We start from the raw sequence: 11,836 nt of genomic DNA on the forward strand, positions 1-11,836 counted from the left end.
CTTAGCTAAGATTTTATTTGGGCACAACTTAAGTACGAACTGTGAAACCGGGCATAAAAGTCGTAAATTTAAAATTTTAAAATTTTAAGTATACAATTCCCGTTATTTTTTGAACGCATCAAATGTTCATAAACGGTTTTAAATATACTTTCAGGTTGTCGATAGTAGATAGATACTTTAAGTAGTAGGAAGAGGACATGTTCTTAAAAAATATTTGCAATGATTGATTATGTCACTAAAAAAACCAAATCCTTTCCAATTCCATCAAATCTCACTTCAAATACACTATTCGGGTATTACACGCCTAAAGACCTTTAGTCCGTTTACATGTAAAATATTTACATGACACCTATTTAAAGCCAGTACAAATTATGCAATTCTATTTGTAGACACAAGTGCTCACAATCAATACTGCTTTAAACCAATTAAAATGCCATTCAACAAGTTTATTTGCACAATGAATGAGTATTTCATATCTACTACTTGAGTAGCAGTGGATCATACTTGTGTTCGTACTTGTATTTGCTGCGTATCTCAAGCATCTGCAAATACAGCGTAGCTTGACTGTGTACATATGAACAATCGAACATTTAACTGCTGATTATCGATTGTTTACACACGAAGCAAAACAGTAATGAGGTGACAAAATGTTGGCGTGCAGCGTAAACGCCATGTTGTTTGTTGCGCTCGCTCCCAATTTTCATATATGTACAGTTAAACGCCTTAATGCATACAACTGTTTGTGTGTTTGTATGCGTGTTTGATTTTCAGCTTACTTTGCTTGTGTTTTTGTTGTTGCTTTTCTTACTTATCTAATCAATTAACCAAATTCGCCACACTTCAAAGCGCTAATGAACACAAATTGTTGTTTTGTTGTAAAACAATTTGTTATATAATCGCATGCCAAGGTGTGTAAAACAAGACAATAAAGTGTAAATAAAAATTGTAATTTATACAAAACGCCAACGCTGATCGGTAAGCGTGTAAAAAATATGTGAAAAAAAAAATATTTCAACTCGTGTAACTTGCGCTAAGCAAGCACCCTTAATGGTTTTATACAGATAAGTGCAAATCATTTGATCTTTTATATACATACATACATACATACATACACACGTGTACATACTCATGTCGTATCGTAGCACTTCAGCTACCGTTAACTGCATTCGAATCACGTTGAGTGTGACACTTTTGCAGATAAAGTCATTATTTTTGATTTACTACTTAGATTAGTCGTTTGTGACAATTTATATGCGTTTACAGAAACACGCCCACTGTCTTCATAAAATTTATACACACAAATACTTAAATATCTCAGAGACCCCTTTTTTGGTTTTTGCAAATTCTACAAATTTACCGCGATTGGTTAATGAGAGGGCGTGTGAGTGCATTTATCGCATGTAAAATAAGTTATGATCGTTTTCAGCAGTCAGTGATTGGTAGTTGACCAGCTTATCAACGCTTAAGAGGAGAGAAAGGGCTGTCATAAATCTGAATAATAACCGGAAATTCTCATTTTAAATTTTCACGCTGAGAATATTTCAAATTTTTTTTTCGTAGGTTGTCAAAGCTGTCAGCCACTATTCTGCCAATTTTTATTGCTATGTGTCATTTAGTTTGTTTACGGCGTCATTAGGAACACGTCAACCTTTTGTGTGCGTTGCGATTTTTATATGCCCCTCTTTGAACGACTTATTCCAATCTTAAACTTGAGTTTTCGACATGGTTAAATCACGAAATGTTTTTTCAACATTTCCAACGTTTTGGCACAAGAAATTTCGTTTAAAACACAAAATTTCACACACTTTGTTCAATATTTTTATCCATTTATATTACTTAAGAATTTCCGGGTACTTATTTGACAGAATATACTACAATCAACAGAAAAACCAGAAAACTAGATCGGCAAACCTATATGAAACAGAAAAACGAGTATCTTGGAGATCGACTTCAAATCCTATTTGAAATTAGAGAAATTGAATTAGTTATTGGATAGAACCTGGTTTCGAATTGGAGATCCTCGTTCGAGAAGTAATTACATACTATCAAATACCATGTAAGCTAGCCTAACAAAGAAAAAGAAGACTAGTCAAGCATCAATCGAAATGTTGAAAAGTACATTAAGGGGTTACATGGGTTTTGTCGGGTAAAAAAATACCTATTTTCAATATTTTTTTAATCTACTTTCAATATTTTTTTCTATGTAAAATATTTTTTATTTAATTCAAACTTTTTTTGTTTTATAGATACACATTTAAAGAATAATTTCTGAAATTATTAAAAAATTAAAACCCCTCCGTCACAATGGAGGTAACCCATCGGAAAAACGGTGCGTTCGCGTTGTTAGCATAATTCTTGACAGGATCATCTAAAACGAAAAGGCAAAAATTAGTATTTTAGTTAAAACCATAAACTCGTGCTTGAACGAAAGAAAGACAAAAAAGTAAAAATTGGAATTTTGGCCGACATTTTTCCAAAAAAAAAAAAATGGGTCAAATTTGCTTGACATTTTTTTTTAACAGTTGTAATTGAAAAAAATCCTTCGTCCAAACATGAGTAAATTGTATCTCGAACACATGTGCAAAATTTCATCAAGATCGGTTGAGTAGTTTTCGAGAACATTTGATAACCGGCTTTGAAAAGACTGTTCCGAGAAAAACGCGTTTAAATATTTGAGTAACAATAATACCTTTCAAAGGCTGTATCTCCGAATCCAATATTCTTTAGATGTTGTAGAAATTAATAATTCAAAAAAATTGATTTTTTGAACCCACGACACCCATGTAACATCTTAAGATGGCTTTAGATTCATGGCTTTAATGAGAAAAATTGTTGAGAATAACATATTACTTTTATAATATTAGAGATCTCTCCCAGCTTCGATGTTGAAAAACAGTACTGTTACTTAGATATTTCTAGCATGCTATTATTAGTTACATGTTTGAGTCCTCTCTGGGTCGTTGGAGAGAATACTCACGCTTCACAGTGAACTCTCTATGATAGTAAAGGAATAACAGCTTCAGCTTTTTTTTCTTTTTATTTTTGGAAATTTTTCATTATGATTTCATATTCAAAAATTTTAAGCACTGCGTTTTCCATTAAGATCAGAGGATCCCGGTTAGTGAAAATGTTAGCCTTTAATTTTCCTTTTCCTTCTTTATTATTTTATCTCTTGTTTCTATATTCATTCAATTCTGTGATTGAGTTCAAAGATTCATGTGGTCAGAACGTAACCTAGCTATTCAACAGAATACCTGAATGGGCCGCTGCCACTATAAAAAAAAAAACATTTATTCTTGACAAGATAAATGAGTTTGCATCAGAAAGCAAATTGTTGATGTATTTGCCAGTTTTATATCCTAATCCAACCATACAAATGCTTGAAACAAAGTAACACCAAACTAATATATTACTTTGTTGTTGTTTTGGACAAACCACATAACTAAGCGTAACGCTATTTTTATGCCACTTTGCAACTGGCATATTTATTATGTTTATATAAAACGAATACTTAAATATTTAATAAGAAATAACATTGTTTACAAAACAACGCCTTATAGCCTACAACGGCAGTAATAAGCATTTCTGAAATTGTAACAGTTATTAATATGGCAAAATATTGAGTTGCAACTACGCGTCGTTGCAGCAACAACGGCACAAAAATTATTAACCATTTCGGTATTAGCGCCAATGACAAAATGACAAAATCGGTTATTACATAGAGTCATAGTGGCTACAGATTGTCAACACCATATTTACCGAAAGCAATTAGGTGCACAGAGTGTCTCAGCTGTGACAGTTAAGCGTGCAACAAATCAATAAAACGATACAAGTGGCACTAGTGGTGACAACTTGTTTTCAATGCGACAGAGATGTGGCTAAGCGGCAATAGAAATGGATAATAAAAAGTGAAAACATGGTTACAAGAAAAATTAACAACAATTTGAGAAAAAAAATATATAATAAAACTAAAAATAAACATTACAACACCTACAAAAACAAAATGAACAGACAGACAAAATAAGCTGTTGTTGGCACTAACGCAGAGTTGTTTGAGAACCGCAAAGCTGGTGATGTAGTGGACTAACATCGTCGAACTCTATTACCTGCCACTCGATCGACTCATTTGGCTGCTGCTGAATAGCAACAACAGCATTGCTGTCAGTATTTGTTGCACCAACTGGCGGTGCAACTGTTTAATCGCTTCGAAAACTCACTGATTTGCTTAGCGTTCATTGGACGTTAATTTGTCAGCGTTTAATGTCAGCAAGACGCTGTACACGATTAATTGCCAAGCGAAAGAAAGTGAAACTGTTACACATGCAATGGCAATATGTTGCTGGTAGATATTCAATAACAAAACCATAAGTAATAACACGCTGCAGAGAAACCGGTCTAATTGAAACTCGGTAACTCAATAAGTTTGATAACAAGACAAGCGTAAATTATGATGTTTTAGATAAGACATACAACTGTTGGTAGTACCAACTACTTCAAACTCCAAATGTCAATATAAATAACCGCATTTTTTGAGAGTTATTACATTATAATGACCTATGAATACTTAAGTTTCTCCAAAAACTGACAATAGTGCAATGATTCTCGAAGAAATTGTTTGAAGATAGCATACATAAAATTATTGCAATAATTCCAGGGGTATAATATAAGAATTCTTTGAGGAAGAGCACTGAGTGATCACTTATAAGTGTATCTACCATAATCAATATAAACTAATTTTAAAGTGTTTCCTTTAAGTTACCTGCAATGACATATCACTCCTTATCGAACTGAACCAAAAAGAAGGCGTGTGACAAAAAAATTAAAAAAAAGGTTATCATTGCTAAGTGACTATACTTGAACTTTTGAAGCTTAATCAGTTAAAAAACGTCTTTGCTGTGCCAAAAGTGTAAACAAAAACAAAAAATATAAATATATGTATATCTTATCTAAATTTTGGTTAAATTAAATGCAAACAAGTAAGGAAAGGCTAAGTTCGGGTGCAACCGAACATTTTATACTCTCGCAATTTATTTAGAGATTTACCTATATTTTCAGTGAAACATTACCCTTAGTCACTGAGTACTTCATGTTCGATATCAGGGGCCTTGAAAAATCATGGTCCGATTTTGACAATTTTTCAACAAGTGATGTCACATCTCAAGTACAGTATTTGTCTAAAGTTTTATTTTGCTATCTTCATTTGTTCCTAATGTATATATGTATTATATAGTGGACGAATCAGAATAATTCAAAATTGAGTTATATGGGAAGTAGGCGTAGTTGTGAACCGATTTCGCCCATATTCCACCCGTGTCATCAGGGTGTCAAGAAAGTGTTATACACCGAATTTCATTGAAATCGGTCGAGTAGTTCTTGAGATATGGTTTTTGACCCATTAGTGGGCGACGCGACGCCCATTTTCCATTTTGTAAAAATATCTCAGTGCAGCTTCCTTCTGCCATTTCTTATGTTTGATATGTAAAATTTGGTGTTTCTGACGTTTCTCGTTAGTGAGTTAACGCAATTTTAGTCATTTTCAACCAAACCTTTGTATGGGAGGTGGGCGATAGGTCGGCTTATCTTATATTACATTTTTTGAAGCGTTACATAATTTTACGATAAGAAGCTTTTTTCAGTCGAAAGCTCAACTTGGCTAAATGAAAGCTTGAATGGAATAGGTGAAAGCTCCTGAGCGTGGCAACTTCTGAAAATAAATTTAGCGTAGTAAAATTCATAACATAACCAATTTGTAAAACTTTTTTTGTAATAATATATTTTATTTATTAACATGATAAGTTTGTTCTTGCGTTCAGTATCTACTCATTGATGATAAAAACATGTATTGATGCATATATTTTTATTAACTATTTATAGTGGCTTAAGCGCGATAATGATAATGATCAGTGCAACTAAATCTTTATGTAAGCTTCAGCTAGCATGTCGACAAACAATTATAGAAAATGCTAGAAATGCTAATATGGTTTTTAGATTTCAACATTTTTTAAATAGTTCATATGCAGGTAACGATTAAAACAAATGCGCCTATATGCATGCAATCATTTTTGCTCTCTTGCTACAAAGGAATATAATATAGCAATTAATATTTATTATACCCTGAACAGGGTATATTAAGTTTGTCACGAAGTTTGTAACACCCAGGAGGAAGCGTCGGAGGCCCTATAAAGTATATATATAAATGATCAGTATGTTGAACTGAGTCGGTTTAGTCAAGTCCGTCTGTCTGTCTGTCTGTCTGTATATATACGAACTAGGCCTTCAGTTTTTAAGATATCGTGTTGAAATTTTGCACATGTTTTTTTCTCTTCAAGAAGCTGCTGATTTGTCAGAGCTGCCGATATCGGACCACTATATCATATAGCTGCCATACAAACTGAACGATCGGAATCAATGGCTTGTATGGAAAACATCCGCATTTTACTACATATCTTCACGAAATTTGGTGTGAGTTATTGTTCATAGAAATAATTTAATCTCCGAAAAAATTGTTCAGATCGGTTCACTATAGCATATAGCTGCCATAAAAACTGAACGATCGGAATCAAGGGCTTGTATGGAAAACTTCCGCATTTGACGTGGTGTCTTCACGAAATTTGGTGTGAGTTATTGCTCATAGAAATACTTTAATCTCCGAAAAAATTGTTCAGATTGGTTCACTATAGCATATAGCTGCCATACAAACCGAACGATCGGAATCAATGACTTGTATGGAAAATTTTCGCATTTGACGTGGTATCTTCACGAAATTTGACATGGATTACTGCTTAAGGTAATAATATAATCTCCGTAGAAATTGTTCAGATCGGTTAACTATATAACCTTAATGTTTCTAGCAAACAACCCGGCTTAAAAGAATTAGAAAAAAGTTTTCTTTTTTTTTTTAATTTCTTTTTCTTACGTCTTTAGATTTGCACATAGTTACTAAAAGAAATGCACCTGCGAAGGGTATATTAACTTCGGTACAGCCGAAGTTAACGTTTTTTCTAATTTTTTTATGTTTTATAGATGAATGTTATTTTAAAGCTATTTTTATTTTTCTTGCTCAGTAAAGATTAAAACAAGAATAATATAAAAGCAGAATTTTCATATTTTACTTATTTTTGAAAACGCTAATTTTTTGCAATAGAAAGTTGCATTAACTATTTATTTTGCATTAAAAAATTGCCAAATAGTTACACACAAATTTCACACGCTCCAAAGTAGTTACTCGTAAATATAGGTATTGCAGTTATATACATACATATGTACTTATATTTGCGCCATTGCAGAAGATACCGCAAGAGCCGAGTGTGTGCAATTCATACAAAGCTAAACTGCAGTTGCAAGTAGTATTCATATACACACATACGGGTATATTTATACAGCTGCAGTCATGTTATTAGCAACGCTACTATTTGAGTCATGTAATCATTGATAAGTCGAAAATTTGACTAGAATAATTGAAACTTTTTAGTTTAATTATGCGATATTTCGCTGATTTTTAAATAATATGTAGTTTTTTAATTTTATTTTATTATGCATTATTTTTTTCACTATTTGAAAAATTATGTACCAAAACCTCTCGGTCACCTCTCGGTTTTGTTGAAAACCCAGTATTCATTGTTCGTTTGATTCAATTAACTTCTCACATAAGCTTTTGGAAATCGCTACCCATTCTATATTTACCCTTCCTAATTGTTCGATAAAATTTCCGGCATACTTCAATCGAACCTTCGTTTTTACTTGCCCCAGAGATTATTAACCCTTTCGACCCCGATTTTCTTCCTGTAATCTTAAAATTTTTTTTTTAGTTTTAATCTCATTATATTTATTCTAGAAAGGTATAGTAAAATTTTCAACTCGCCACTCCCACCCGTTTGAGCGCTACAGAATGTTGCCTGTGAGCAACGTTGGGCAATGGTGGTATAGAATTTATTAATATTTTTTTTTTTCTAATCGCATTTTATTTTATTTATTGGGGAAAAATTAGGTATGAAAAGACAAAAAACAGTTTTTATTGTTATTGCAGCAAAGATGGACCTTACATTTAAGACATTTGGACATTGGAGTTCCTGTCTTGCACAACCTGCAGCGCCCTTTTTCACCGAATACTACCCAATGTTCCGTCTTATCATATCGTTTCGTTTCTGGAGGGTTCGGCTGGAATCTGTACTTTTTCGTGTTATGCGACGACACACTGCTCGATGGAGAGTTTGTATCGCTATCATTCCTCTCTGCGTTGGACGGTCTGCCTCGCTTTCTTTGCATAGAAACTGCAGAAGACGTAGATTGCAGAAGGGCATCAGCAATTTCCAGTTGAAATTTTATTAGGGGAATGTGTTTCTGTTTCGGATGAAGCAAATTTAAATGTTTTCTATAAAGCAGCCACGCATTTGTAACAGACGTTCCCAGACACCAATAAAAAATTCGTATATACCACTTCCTTGAGCGGTGGTTAACTTTATAAAGTTCCATCAACATGTCCGCTAGATCCACACCTCCCATGCCTTTGTTGTAGTTAGCAACTATCGCAGGTCTTTGGACATCTACGTGTGTTTTTTCTTTTGGGTTCCAACGTTTGCAAATGCCAACTGGTTCATGACTTATATGCGATGATATAAGTTGGACCGGCTTATTGTCAAACCACCTTACACATACAATATTATGATTGGTTTCACATTTCATGTCATAAGATCCTCTTCCACGTTTTTTGAGTTCCGCTTCTGAAAGTAACTGGCAGTTGCTTATTCGATTTTTACGTATAGTACCAGTGGCGAATATGCCCATTTCCTTCAATGCAATCAGAAGGCTTACTGATGTAAACCAGTTATCAAAATAAAGTTTGAAGTTCTTGTGTTTGGGAATAGTTTTCGCTAAATAGAGAACTATATCCGAGGAAAGTCCCAATCCATATGATTGACAGGTGCCTTCACCAACATACAGCGTGAAATCATATACAAGTCCAGACGTTCCAGCACGCGTAAACATTTTCAACCCCCATTTGTGAGGCTTAGCTGGATTGTATTGTTTGTACGTTGATCGTCCTGTAAGCAAAAGTAACAACAAAAATACGGATACAACACATGTGTAAGCACATACCTTTGAACGCAATTATTTGCTCATCAACGCTTTGATGTTCTTCTTGAGGAAGTTTATTGAAGTTTTCTCTGATGATATCGAGCAGTGGACGTATCTTGTATAGCTTGTCATAATTTAAATCTATTACGAGGTATCAAATCTATTACGAGGTATTGAATCTGTTATAGCGGTAAGCTTAATATTTTGAGACCATGCCATTTTAAATTGGGGTAGTTTTAAAACACCTAAGTACAGTAGAGTACCAATATATCGTCTTATTTCTACACTGGTACATTTAAGTTCAAGGCCCAGTTCTTGAAGTCCATACAAATCAGTTTGCTGCGTGATCAAATCAATAGCACGACAGTCAAAAAATTGTGAAAAATATTCTACGGGCATCATGACGTCGTGAATTTCCAAGTCGACATCTGCCTTCCATACACTTTCAGGAGCTTCAAATGGCTTTGATCTCCATTTTAATGCCTTCGAATCAATTTTTTCAATGCAAAACCCTTCACTAGAACAAGATTCATGCTCGTTGTCTTCCGTAATTATATTGTCAAGAAGTCCGATTTCTATGCTTTCCCCTCTTTCCATAATCCCTTGCAAATTCTGCTCCAGCACTGCAGACACATCCTCTATCTCATCACCACTTTCTTCATCAGTTGAAACATCCCAATCGAAGTTTAAAATTCGTTGTACGTCCTCATTTGACAAACCTTTATCTTGAGGCCTCATAACTAAAGTCATGGAAATTTTATACCACAATTGCCCAAAGTTGCTCACAAGCAACTTCGCATATGTAAAAATTACTCACCTGATGTTGGTTTAAAACTAAAGAAATTTTCTTGCAAAAATATTTCACTAACAATCGCTGAAAAGTAGTTCATTTACAGATTGATAATTTTTGTTACAATTATTTAAAAAATTCTCTCTTTTAAAAATGTTCTCCTTCATGCAGAAATAAATTTTCGCCGACACTGCTGCAGTCTTTATCAAATTGCTTTGCTAAATGATTTACTAGTGATTTTTTTTTTGATCACACCACGTGCTGACTCATAAGACTACCGTTATCATATCGGTTCAATAAACAAAAACAAAAATAACGCTGGTGGTAGGCCTATGAACTAGCGAAATTGCCCTCAGGCAACATTGGGGTCGAAAGGGTTAATTAAGTTCAGGTCTGGACGGCACAAAAGCCAGTCTAATAAAGAAATTATATTTCCGTCCATCAATCGTTTAGTTGACCCCGCGGTATCTTTGTGTTCGTTATTTTGCTAAAACAGCCAAGTAACAGGTATATTGTTGTCGGAATATGGTAGTATTACACCTATCAGTATTGAAATATACTAGTACTGATCCATATGACGCTCAATTTTTGTTATAGATCCAACACACCTTCATGACACAACATCACATATTATTATAGTACCCCCGCCGTGCTGCAGCATGAAGCGGCTGTGCTTGGGGTCAAACCCTTTACTTCGTGGACGCCGAACGGAAGTTTTTTCAACTGGTGAAAGTGTATTTATTTTAGTTTCATCCGAAAATAGCACTGTTTTCTACCTTTTTAGAGACCAAAGACCGTATTTCTTGGTGAATTCAAGTCGTTGATTACGATTTCACACAGGCCGCAGTGGCTTCTTCCGAGAAATTCTCCCAAACAGTTTCTACCGATGGTGCACTATCATGTTCACCAAAAATATACACGCGAATTTCATTTGCGGTTTTTTGGGGGTATTTTTTTGATTCTCTCGTCTTTTCTAGTTATTTTCTTGCTTGGCACTCTTACTGTGGTTTTATGGGATTTGACTTGGTGAACTGTGTTGAAACCCATTAACCCAAACCCAAAGTTCGAGTTATGGAGATCTTCGAGTTATAGAATTCCTGTTATGGAAGTTCCACTATATTTGGTGTTAGGGCAAAAAGTTTGCTTTGCTGCATATCGTTGTTAATTAGTTGACCGTAGCTGTATATTAAAGAAATGCATTTGCATGCTGCGTCTACGCTGTTCGTTTTTTATTGGCGCTCCTATCAGCACGTTTGCCAGCACAATTATATTTCAGCTACCGCCGTTGTCTTCAAATGTGTTTTTAATTTTATTTTCAGTTTTCTTGTGCAGTTATCAGCATAATCTTCGTCATTCATTTTCTTCTTCAATTTCGCCATTTTTGCGCTTTCAACTTTTTCATATTTTTTCATTTGAATCATAGAAATTTGCAAGATTTGTGTATTAGTTAATGAGGAAAAAAATATTTATTATAAAAAAATTGTATTTCAAAAATAAAGTATTTAGAAAAATCACCTCGCTATAAAAAGTAAAAAAAAAAAATAAAAATGAAATTAAAATTAAAATTCGCACAGAAGCACATGTACATACATATATTATTTATTAATGCTCAAAATTTCATTAACAGGTGTGAATTTGAATTTTCACATTTTTCCAGCAATTACAAGCTTACAACCAACAATTTTTGCATACCCCCACTTCCTATGCCCATTCTACTCCTGCACAAATCACGGAAAACGCCAAACAATGCAATTTTGCGAAATTTCACCTACACGCTTTTCAGCAATATAGTATAATCATAAATAAAGTGAAATAAAAGCATATTTCGCTTAAATTTCGCATAATTCATTGCTCACGCGGCTGAACGTAGTGAGCAATTGCCCACTGCTGCGCGCTGCCTAATTATGCGCTGGCGTTCATTCACGCCCACCGTGGCTTCCGAAAGCACTTTTGAACACCCAACGACACCAA

General features: G+C 34.2%; 1 protein-coding gene across 3 annotated transcripts in view; it reads left to right on the forward strand.

Moving 5' to 3' along the window:
* Positions 1-11,836, forward strand: part of LOC105211215 (uncharacterized) — a 121,802-nt gene that overhangs the window by 92,971 nt on the left and 16,995 nt on the right. The window lies entirely within an intron of this gene.

Source organism: Zeugodacus cucurbitae, chromosome 6 (genome assembly GCF_028554725.1).
Source record: "Zeugodacus cucurbitae isolate PBARC_wt_2022May chromosome 6, idZeuCucr1.2, whole genome shotgun sequence".
NCBI classification, from domain to species: domain Eukaryota; kingdom Metazoa; phylum Arthropoda; class Insecta; order Diptera; family Tephritidae; genus Zeugodacus; species Zeugodacus cucurbitae.